Raw genomic sequence first — 12,428 nt, 5'->3', positions numbered from 1 at the left:
GGAGAAATGGCAGCGCCCATCTGGCCAACAAAGCAACACTTGTGTCTCCCCAAGTGGGACACAGGCCCGCCACCACCCCGGAGCAACAGCCCACCAAATCACAGCCAATGCTGCCAACACATCATGGCCAGCCGGAACGGTCACTGTGGGTGCTGGGTAATAACGTCACGTGGCAAGCCCAGCTTCTGTTCCTTAGCGATTAGCCTCCTTGTAGTTTCTTTAACTCAGGAACACAACTTGCTTTATAGCCAGGTGGAAACATTTACACTTTAACCAAATGTCTGTGAAGCGTTTTCCCATGCCTCATCTCATTTGATCCTCACAGAAGTCCTGGAGTAGGTAGACAGGAGACTCGGTGGAATCCTATTTTCTTTTCATTAGCCAGAAAACGGAGATTTAGAAAGCTTAGAAAATTGACCTGACTAAAAAGAAGTAAGAAATGGTGGACCTTGAAAATGACTTCAAGTTTCCTCACTGTGCAGAATATAGTCAAACACTGCTGCAGTTAAATACTTTATCCTTTGTTCTCCCTGCGTGATCTACAATAATAATCTACTTTGTGTTGATATTTACTGCTGTGTTGCTGACAATTACCTGAAAGAGAAGTTGGGGTGCTTCACTGGGCTGGAAAAAGCTTAGCTAAATTAGAAAACAGGTCTAATTAAGCAAGTTTATTCTATATCTACAAAAGGCTAAGTTGACTCACGCATGTGTAATACATATAAAGCTCTTGCTGGTGCCAATTGCACCTGTTCCGATCTGTCATTGTCAATTGTGAATATGGTTGACACTTCTATTATAGAGAAAGGGTGAATAGCGGTATTAAAATATTTTTTCTAATTAATTTGTGCACCGGGCCACTAGTTTGATTATAAAAATAGTGGTAACATAATTTAACTTATTGGCTTTTTTTTCTTTAAGAAAAAACACTATTGCAACTATATTAGGTAGAGAACAAAATAGTCACCTCATCAAACATCCAGAAAAGAATAAGTAGAAGAGAATGACAGCTGTATTTATTTTATTGCTTATGAACTTTATAGGAGAAAACCTGAAGTCATTTTCAAGGTCCACCATTTCTTACCTCTTTTCAGCCGGGTCAAGTTTCTAAGCTTTCTAAATCTCCATTTTCCAGCTAATAAAAAGAAAATAGGATTCCACTGAATCTCCTATCTACCTACTCCAGGACTTCTGTGAGGATCAAATGAGATGAGGCACAGGAAAATGCTTCACAGACATTTGGTTACAGTGTAAAACGTTTCCACCTGGCTATAAAGCAAGTCGTGTTCCTGGGCTGAGGAAACTGCAGGGGGCTAGTCTTCGCTAGGGAGAGGAAGCTGGACGTTGCTACATGATGTCATTACCCAGCACCCACAGCCACTGTTTCCAGAATGGGCTGGGCATGGGTCACATTTTGTGCCATGAAGTCTCAGCAGAGTCTGCTGTGATTTGGTGGGCTGTCACTCCGAGGTGGTGGTGGGGCTTGTGTCCCACTGTGGGAAGCCAAGTATTGCTTTGTGGGTGTCAGGTCCGCAGTGCCGTTTCTCTGTAAATGGCCAGTGTGTGTCATAGCAGCTCCTGTGTTGAGCGTCTTCCCCTGGTGGTCAGTGCGCGTCAGAGTGACCAGGTGGATGGACACTTGGCATATTATATACACACACACACACACACACACACACACATATACACACACATAGACACACACACATATATACACACACACACATATACATACATATACATATATATATGAAAGATAAGAACCATAAAAAGTTTGTAACTACTTTTTACTGCAAGCTAAAAGAAAGATAGCATTAAGGCTAAACCATTAATAAAATGAAGAGTTACACATATTCCCTGGGCCAAATGCTTACAAATTCATTCAACTAATAAAAGAAAAGAATGGGTACTGATAAATTACTCCAATCCATTTATATTCAGCCTTGTTCAGATTCTTTGAAAGTCAAATCAAATTCTTATTTGACAAAGACACTTCTGACAAATTTTAAATGTTTACTAGTTAACCAAATTGAATTATTTAGAATATAATTAAATATTTCAGAAACCCCTAAGGCAAAAATAGATGTTGTCATGGAACCATCAACACATTTTGCTTCCATAATATCATAAAATATTTAGAAATGGAAGAAATATTAGAAATTGTTCTAACCTACACTCCCATCTCTTATGCTCATACCTACAACCTCCATTTTAAACAAATGTGGAAAAGAAACTTAGAGAAGTAAAATCACATGCCACTAATCAAGTTATTATAAGAATGTACAACAAAATGGCCACAAACTCCTTTTTCAATGCAGACTAGTAATGAACATGTATTTTTTAAACTCACTATTAGAAGGACACTGAAACTAAAATTAAATTTTAAATTCCAGAACTAAGGTTATGTATTAGAACACTACCTTCGTTTTTGCTCAACAAAAATATACAGGGAAATTATTTAGTCCAAAAGACTGTTAGGAATCATGAATAATAATATATAAAGAGTATATGTGTATCTGTGTATGTGCATTTTTCCCCCCATTGGTAACCTTTCATCATGTGGTTATTAGCAGGAACTAAAATTAAGACTTTCCCTTTGACATAAGGCACACTTTGAACCTAACTTTCTAAAATTTTTCACCAAAACCATAATTGTTACTCTTAAATTAATAGGTCTGGGCCAATATTTGAAAATCTGATTTTACCCTGTCTCTTCAATTTCTATCTAAAGTTATAATCTTTATTAATTATCAAGCAATTCCATAGCAACCAGCTGCAATGTCCCTCATAGAAATAAACAGAAAGAACACATAAGTTATTAAAATCAAAGATTCTATTTTCATCTAAATGTCTCACGAGACAAAAAAAAAAAAAAAAAAAAAAGACCAAAGTCTATGTTGCATTCAAAGCTAATATACTCCAAAACTCCAAGCAGGTGGCACAGCAATATGCCAATAAAAGCACATATGGAAGAAGGCAAACTAACCCAAAAAGAGTAGCAAAAAATGTATAAACTGATTGTTTTGAAAGGGTAGGAGGAACCACCAAATGGATCAGTCTTCATTCATGGGTAATTTTTTAAATAACAAATAAACTATTCTTTAAGAGGGAAACAGAAAGAGTAAAATAATGAATTCACTTGTTGTTAATGGGGAAAGTACAAGGAGCATGGGGACTAGTATTTCTACTATCACCACAATCAGTTCTTGGTATTTCCTAAGTTGGTTGTATTGTTAAAAACTGGAATAGAATTCGGGTTATGCTTTTTTTCAAGACAATGTCCTTAACTAATATGAAAAAATAAAATCACTTAAAATGTCACACTTTCCAACTGCAATTTAGAATACCTGGATTCATTAAGGATTAAGGATAGTTCATTTTATTAATGAATACAGGAGGACAAACCAGAGAATATTCTTAAAATACCAATTTTACACTATCTTTCATTTTCAAATGATTAAGATATTTACTTAACACAGAGAAAGAAGCTACTTCTTTCTCTTTTCACTAAACCTAAATGAGAATAGAACCAATCAATTGAAAAATTGAATTTCGTCTTTCAATGTTTTAGTAGCTGGATTTTTAAAAAATTCTTTGTGCTGCCTAAAACAACTTGATAGCTCAATTTACTTATTTTTAACATTTTATGTCTAATCAGATACTTTCAAGCCAGGCTGCATATGGACTTTATTATCACATCTGTGCCACATTTGTACTAAAGAGAGAATAGTGAAGATTGTTTCACTCTAGTTCTTATCATCAATGTCATAATGTAGAGTTTAATTTAAAAAATGCAAATGTCTATTCTAAATATAGCTTTTCTCCCTCATCTTTTGTATTTGATTTTAAATATTTAACAAGTTCATTCTTTTCCAAATTAAAACAAAAATCACTAAAATGCTTGTGCACATGGCTAAGAGTTTCTGGAGATCAGCCATTACAATTCACTTATTCCACAGATGAGAAAACTGAGAGCCAAAAAAAGTCACCTGCCTAATGGGAGCAGAGCCTAAAATGGAATTCGGGTCACCAGCATCCTTTCCTACCACACTGTCATGACAGCTAGCATCTAAGCCACATCACACTCAAGTATCTAATGGTCAGAAGCCAAAATTAACCTATGGTCCTTTGAGGAAAACCAAAAAGAATAGTCAGAATGAGGGCACCAGAATACATGAGCCTGCAGCACAATTACCCATCAGAATCTGTCTATGGGTTTCGGGTACATCTATGTCAAAAGTGAGTCACAGTGATCTTGTTTTGTGTGTGTGTGGTGGTGGTGGGGGGGGGGGGGGGCGGATGCCAGACAGACTTCCTAGAAAAACCTGTAATGGTCTCCCTTCTTTGCCCTTCACTAAATTGAATCTGATATAGACAAATGATGCACAAATAAAATTAGAGCAGCTTCTCCCTCCTCCTGATGGATGTCAGCCTGTATCATTCTCACTGTTGGCAGCCACCTGGTGGAGCTGTAATCCATCATTTTGTAAGAGACAAACACTAGGTGACGGACTGCTGGGTCTGTTACTACAAACTTAGTTTCACAGGTTAAAATAGTTAATTTGTAGCGTTTTCAGATGAGAAGTTAAATGTTGAACCAGATCCAGTAGTAAGGATAAACATTGTCCCCAGTTTTAAGTGCAAATATACATGCTTTTCCCTGTTTGAGAAGCTGTTCTGCATAGCCACCAGTTCTCCAGCCACACCTATTTGCTTTCTAGGTGAACCATTTCCCCCAGAGTTCCACACGGAAAGAAAGATTCAGAGATTTGAAGAAAGCTGTGTGCCAAGGAAGTGCTTCGGTTCCGTAATCCAAAGCTTCCTCTTCATCCCGCCCTGCTTTGCACTGTCTGTTCTAATGTTCCTTCCCTCAGAGAAAGTGTACATTTGGTAGGAAAGGAAGTAGCTAGTTTTCTATGGTTCAGACCCAATAAAAGGTGATACTTTCTTTAATATTAATTAGGAAGCCAACTGAAGTTCCAAGGTGAATTCCCAAATTACCACAAATATCCTCTCTCTCTCTCTCTCTCTCTCCCTCTCTCTCTCTCTCTTTTTCTCACACACACACACGCACAAATATGCAGGATGGGACAAAAGTAGGTTTACAGTTGTTCATATGGACATGACAATAATTAATAAATAATAATACAAGAATAAACTGTGTTTTGCATACTCACAACTGTAAACCTACTTTTGCCCTACCCTGTATATAGTTAGTAGAATTAAGGTCACTTTTAATACCAGTAGAATTAATGTACACTTAATTAGCCATGGCATTCTTTATAAAGAGAAGTTGTCCAGTAGTTAAATCTTATTTTCCATGCCCTGAGGGAAGTGATAGCTGCCACCTCAAATCAAGATAATCCTTCCAGAAATCAGCGCTCTTCTGAGAATGCAGCTGATTTTCTTCTTTCTCACAGAACTGAAACTGCTTTTACAAACAGGTCTCATAACATAACTTCAACCCCAGATACAAGTGTCTTTCATGGTATACACTCTTCTAGGATCCAACATAGCCCTCCCTTTGTCATGACAGTACTAACCAGACCGGAAAAGAACAGGCCATAAAACAGAGCACAGACCTGGGGTGACACAGAGCAGTATTTGAATGCTGGCCCTCTGTGAGAAAGACAAATTAAACTTCATAGGTGTCTCATTTCCTCACCTGCAAATCGGAACAAACACACTTCTCAAACGTCTTCTTGAAGAGAAAGGGAAACAACACAGAATAAAACACCGGCACACAGTAGGCCCTCAGTAAATGTTCATTTCCTCCGCCCCAGCTCAGTTTTTTGTAAATGTGACAGCACTACTGACAAGAGGGTAGGTTACAGAGCATTGTGGAGAGTTCATGAGAAACATTACAGTTAGGAAATAACCGCCTCCTTTAAGCCACTCTGGCCCCTCCCTTCCCAATACAGGCCTTCTCATATTTTTCTTTTCCATTGTTGAGACATAAACTGAGACAGAAGAGAAAGCATTTAGGAAAATTATAGGAGGTAGCAGAATCTGACGTCAGTTGAAGGGGAAAGTAGTCATTATGAAAGCAAAGAAATGACCAAAATGTGATTGGGGGCGGGGGCGGGGGTGGGGGGGGGGGTGGCGGCAAAGAAGCCAGAGGTTTCATTAACTGGCAAGGATGGGCAAAGAGACTTCAAAGTCATAATGGTTCCAGCCCTGGCCGGATGGCTCAGTTGGTTGGAGCATTGTCCCATACACCAAAAGGGTTGCAGGTTCAATTCCCAGTCAGGGTGCATACCTAGGTTGAGGGTTCGATCCCCAGTCAGGGAGCTAATGGGAGGCAACCAATTGGTGTTTCTCACATCGATGTCTCTGTCTCTCTCTTCCTCTCTCCCCCTTCCTCTCTCTCTAAAACCTTCCTCAGATGAGGATTAAAATATAAATAAAAATCAGAATTGTTTCACAAGTTGTAATCACTTACAATTACTGTAATTAGTCACAATTTCATGAGGATGTCATGCAAGCTGGGTGCTGCTCGGGCAAATACTTAGAAGCAGTTATTAGCTAACAGATTATTTCCCAAGTACTAGGAGTAGATGATACTGATATAATGGAGCCTGTGTGGCATTTAAAGGTTCAAAGTGCAAGCTTAATGTTGGGACCGTACACAAAGGTTGGGAAATTCATATCTGAATAATAAAAATTGCAGCCTCTTGGTGCAAATACAGTAGGTAAGTTTTGGGGGAGTCAAAAGCTACATGTGGATTTTCAACTGCTGGCGTGGGAGGGGGTCAGTACCCCTAACCCCACATTGTTCAAGAGTCAACTGTGTCTGCAATATTTGTGTCAGTCCATATGACAGACCAATCACTGGAGCAGTATTAAGTTGCTGAGGGAAGAAAAACTGGATTGAGTTAAAGCACCGTACCACTGCTTTACAAGAGCACAGCAATTCTGGTTTGCTTACAACACTTCATTACCTTTCCCTCACACGCTCCTTCTCTCTGGTCTCACCAAAATACTCATATCCGCATGCTCTGGGGCTTGTTATATCATAGTGGAAACATTTTAAAAGTTGAAGCGGAGGAAATTCAACTTAGTCCTCCTACTTTTGCTCAAGTTTACTTTCTCCCAAAAGCCATCTGGAATAGGGCACCACAACTTCCAAGCAGAGGGGAAGAAGATACATGGTCTCTGCTTGCCCATAGAAGACCTCACAAAGCAGTCAGAGACAAACATGAACACAAAAGCATCAAGCTGGCAAGGAGAGAATGGAGAGGAGAGTTTTATGAGGGTTGAGGAACCACCAGCCTCAAAGTTTCGTGGGCTGAATGCAAAGACCCCAGTGGCATTAGTGATGGACAATTCCTATGTATATTTGAAGGGGAGAGGCTTCTTTAAATTCTGTTACTTTTATTTATTTATTTATTTATTCATTCATTCATTCATTCATTCAAGATCTAGCTGTAGATATACATCTAAAGCAGTGGTCCACTATGGGGAGGTAATTTTGCTTCCCAGGGGACATATTTCAACATGTGGAGACATTTTGGGTTATCACAAATGGAGAGATGCTACTAGTATCTAGTGAGCAGAGGCCAAGAACATTCTACAATGCACAGGATGAATTACCCAGTCCAAAATGTCAACAGAGCTAAGAATGAGAAACTCTGATCTAAAACAAAGGAACTAACTTAGCTATACTCATAAAACAAAATAAAAGTTCTGGAATGCAAAGTTCATTTTATTCTTTCTCATAGAAGTGAAACTAACCTTTACAGCCAGGCATCATAACCTCCCACCACATAAATAAATGTCTTTCATTTGTATCTGATAACATCTATTTCTGATAAAAATCTATCTCAAATGTCTTCTTTAATTATCTTAATGACAAAAATTATCTGGCAATTGAGGGCTTGTGCTTGGGGTTGGGGGTGGCCAGGGAGAGGTCAATGGGGGGAAAAGGAGTCTCATGTAATACTTTAAACAATAAAGAATTTAAATAAAAAATTATCTAGCAATTAATCTTATATGCTTTGAAAAAATTTATGATGGTGGTTTTCTGGAAGAAAGAACACATAAGCAGAAACAGAACAATTATGAGATAAAAATAATTTTTATATTCAAATGGTAACTTTTCATAAACAAATCAGCATCGAGTAATAAAACCTCACAAAAAATGTCAATGTCTGCTCAGGAGGACAATAGTATCTGAAGTAGATGCTAACTTACTGTGAAGAAAAGTAAACATGTCAAAGATAAATTTCCCAAACAGAGTAAGTTTATGAAGAACATTTACTCTTTAGCCAGCATATTCTAACATTGAAAACTAGAGGCCCGGTGCACAGCATTCATGCACTGGGGGAGCAGGGGGTCCCTTAGCCTGGCCTGCACCCTCTCGCAGTCCCGGAACCCCCCCCCTCCGGGGGATGTCCACCTGCCGGCTTACAGGCTCCTGCCACTGCCACTACCCTCACCAGCTGTGAGCCCAGCTTCTGGCTGAGTGGTGCTCCCCCTGTGAGAGCACAATGACCACAAGGGGGCAGCTCCTGCATTAAGCGTCTGCCCCCTGGTGGTCAGTGCACATCAGAGCGACCAATCGTTCTGCTGTTGAGTTGATTTGCATATTAGCCTTTTATTATGTAGGACTAGAGGCCTGATGCACGAAATCGTGCAAGAATGGGCCTTCCATCCCCTGGCTGCCAGCACCACCTTTGCTCTGGCCAGAGCCACCTTTCTGCCTTCGCTCCAGCCCGGAGCCGCCTTTCTGCCTTCATTCCGGCCTGAAGCCGCCTTTCTGCCTTCCCACACTGCCCAGAGGCCTGGAGCGGCTGGGGCGGTGCGGAACGCCCCCGGCCACTTGGTGCCTGCGTATGTAAATTAACCCTCCATCTTTGTTGTGTTAATTTGCGTGACTGGTGGGGCATCACGAAGGTATGGTCAATTTGCATCTTTCTCTTTTATTAGTGTAGACTAGACGCCCAGTGCACAAAAATTTGTACACTTGGGGTGGGAGGGTTCCCTTAGCCTGGCCTATGCCCTCTCACAGTCTGGGACACCCTCGGGGGATGACCACCTGCTTGCTTAGGCCCGCTTCCCAGGAGACTGGGCCTAAGCTGGCAATCAGACACCCCTCTGACAGCCCGGGAGCCCTCGGGGGATGTCCACTTGCCAGCGGAGAGCAGGCCTAAGATGCAGTTGGACATCCTTAGTGCTGCTGAGGAGGTGGGAGAGGCTCCCACCACCACCGCTGTACTGGCAGCCATCAGCTTGGCTTGTGGCTGAGCAGAGCTCCCCCTGTGGGAGCTCACTGACCACAAGGGGGCAGCTCCTGTTTTGAGCATCTTCCCCCTGGTGGTCAGTGTGTGTCAGAGTGACCAGTCATTCCCAGTCGTTCTGCTGTTAGGGTCAATTTGCATATTACCCTTTTATTATACAGGATAGAGGCCTGGTGCATGGGTGGGGACTGGCTGGTTTGCCCTGAAGGGTGTCTTAGATCAGGGTGGGGGTCCCCACTAGGGTTCCTGGCTAGCCTGGGTCAGGGGCTGATGTCTGTTTGCAGCTGGTCACACCCCCTTCAGGGTGGGGGTTCCCACTGGGGTGCCTGGCCAGCCTGGGTGAGGGGCTGATGGCTGTTTGCATGCTGGTCAAGCCCCTCCCCCCACCGAGTGGGGATCCTCACCCCATGGAGGTTTGGCCAGCCTGGGTGAGGGGCTGATGGCTGTTTCCAGGCTGGCCACACCCCCTTTAGGGTGGGGGGTCCCCACTGGGGTGCCTGGCCAGTCTGGGTGAGGGGCTGAGGGCCGTTTTCAGGCTGGCCAAGCCCCCCGGCGACAGAAGCTCCCAGCCTCTCCTTTTATTCTATTTTTTTTATTCTGGGATTTATTTACCTTCTATAATTGAAACTTTGTTGCCTTCAGTGGAGCTCAGAGCCCTGCGGCAGGCGGGAAGCTTGGCTTCCTGCTCGCTCCAGCTCCATGGCTGCCAGCCGCCATCTTGGTTGGGTTAATTTGCATATAGTTGCTCTGATTGGCTGGTGGGCGTTGGCTTAAGGTGTAAGTGAAGGTATGGTCAATTTACATGTTTGTCTTTTATTAAATTAGGTAAGTTTGAAAAACATTACAAAGCTAATATATTCAATATCCCAGTTTCCAAAACGTCCTTCAGGAAGGGTAAAATTATGATTGGGCAACACACAGTCAAAGGAGCTTGGAAAAAGAAAACACTGATAAATTAAACTTCATCAAAATGAAAAACTTTTGCATTTCAAAAGATACCATCAAGGAAACCAAAAGACAAGCCACAGAATGGGAGAAAATATTTGCAAATTATATATGAGACTTGTATCTAGAATACTATATATGATGTACTTACAACTCAATAAAACAAAAAAAATAAAAAAGGGCAAAAGATTCGAACAGGCATTTCACCAAAGACATATGAATAATTATATGTACACAAAAAGATTCTCAACATCATTAGTTATTAGGGAAATGCAAGAAACATTACATTAGCAAGAAACATTACATTCATGGTACATACTCTTCTGGAACCAAGAAGAACCACAATAAGATACTACCTCATACCCGCTAGAATGGCTAAAATAAAAAACAGAGACAATAACAAGTGCTGTAAAAATGTGGAGAACTTGGAACTCTTATTCATTGATGATGGAATGTAAAATGTTGCAGCCACTCTGAAAAACAGTTTGGCAGTTTCTTTTTTTTGTTTTAATATATTTTTTATTGATTTCAGAGAGGAAGGGAGAGGAAGAGATAGATAGAAATATCAATGATGAGAGAGAATCATTGATCAGCTGCCTCCTACACGCCCAAACTGGGGATAGAGCCCGCAATCTGGGCATGTGCTCTGATCAGGAATCAAACCGTGACCTCCTGGTTTATAGGTCAACACTCAACCAGTGAGCAACACTGGCTGGGCAGCAGTTTTTTAAAATAGTACAATAGGTTCTTAGAATGCCCATAACATTATTCATTAATAGCCAAGAAGTGAAAATGACCCAAGTGTCTATCAACTGATGAACTGATAAATAAAATGTGGTATATCCATACATTGGAATATAGAGCACATTCTACAGCATGGATAAATCTCCAAAACATTAAGAAGCCAGACATAAGAGGCCACATATTACAGAACTAGTGGCTCAGTGCATGAATTCGTGCACACTGAATGGAAATTAGAAGAAATATTTTAATATCACTATTTGCCCTTTCTCTATAATAGAAGTGTTAACCAAATTCACGATTGACAATGACAGATCGAAACACACATGTGCGATTGGCGCCAGCGAGAGCTTCATATGTATCGCACATGCGCGAGTCAACTTAGCCTTTTATATACTAGTATATAGAATAAACTTGCTTAATTAGACCTGCTTTCTGATTTAGCTAGACTTTTTCCAGCCCAGTAAAGCACCCTAACTTCTCTTTCATGTAATTGTCAGCAACACAGCAGTAAATATCAACACAGAGCAGATTACTATTGTAGATCACGCAGGGAGAACAAAGGGTAAAATATTTAACTGCAGAAGTGTTTGACTATATTCTGCGCAGTGAGAAAACCTGAAGTCATTTTCAAGGTCCACCATTTCTTACTTCTTTTCAGTCAGGTCAATTTTCTAAGCTTTCTAATAAATCTGGCTAATGAAAAGAAAATAGGATTCCACTGAGTCTCCTATCTACCTACTCCAGGACTTCTGTGAGGATCAAATGAGATGAGGCATGGGAAAACACTTCACAGACATTTGCTTAAAATGCAAAACGTTTCCACCTGTGTTTCTGAAGGGCTGAAGAAACTGCAGGGGGCTAGTCATTGCTAGGGAGAGGAAGCTGGGCGTTGCTACGTGACGTCATTCCCCCACAGCGACCATTTCAGGGTTGGGCGGGGCTGTGGGACACATTTTGTACCATGGTGTCTTGGCAGCGTCTGCTACAAATTGGTGGACTGTTGCTCCAGGGTGGTGGTGGGGCCTGTGTCCCACTTGGGGGAAGCCAAGTGTTGCTTTGTGGGTGCCAGGTCCACGGTGCCATTTTTCTGTGCACATCACGGCAGCTCTTGCATTGAGCGTCTGCCCCCCGGTGGTCAATGTATGTCATAGCAACCGGTCGGAAGGTGGGAAGGAGACTTAGCATATTAGTCTTTTATATAGACAGATTTCTTTTCTATAAAATATTCAGAAAAGGCAAATCTGTAAGGGGGAAAACACATTAGTGGTTACTGGGGTGGGAATGGGAAATGACTACAAATGGACACAAGATTTCCTTCTAGAATGATAGAAATATTCTACACTTAAAATGGTTGGATTTTATGGCATTTAAATTACATCTCAATAAAGCTGCTAAACAAAATCATGGAAGCTGGAAGATAATCCTCTCATTTAGCTGAGGAAGTAGGTGACTGAGGCACATGTTTGAGATATTTCGAACAATGATGGCACAGGTAAAGAC

The 12,428-nt window shown here is 41.1% G+C and overlaps 1 protein-coding gene across 1 annotated transcript in view; it reads right to left on the bottom strand.

The window, feature by feature from the left end:
- The window catches only part of AAGAB (alpha and gamma adaptin binding protein), a 49,388-nt gene that overhangs the window by 30,931 nt on the left and 6,029 nt on the right, over nucleotides 1-12,428 (bottom strand). The window lies entirely within an intron of this gene.

Source organism: Myotis nattereri (assembly GCF_964212035.1).
Source record: "Myotis nattereri genome assembly, chromosome: 1".
In the NCBI taxonomy this organism is placed as follows: Eukaryota; Metazoa; Chordata; class Mammalia; order Chiroptera; family Vespertilionidae; genus Myotis; species Myotis nattereri.
Note: the sequence above shows the minus strand (reverse complement) of the source record. Positions and strands in the feature narration are given on the sequence as shown.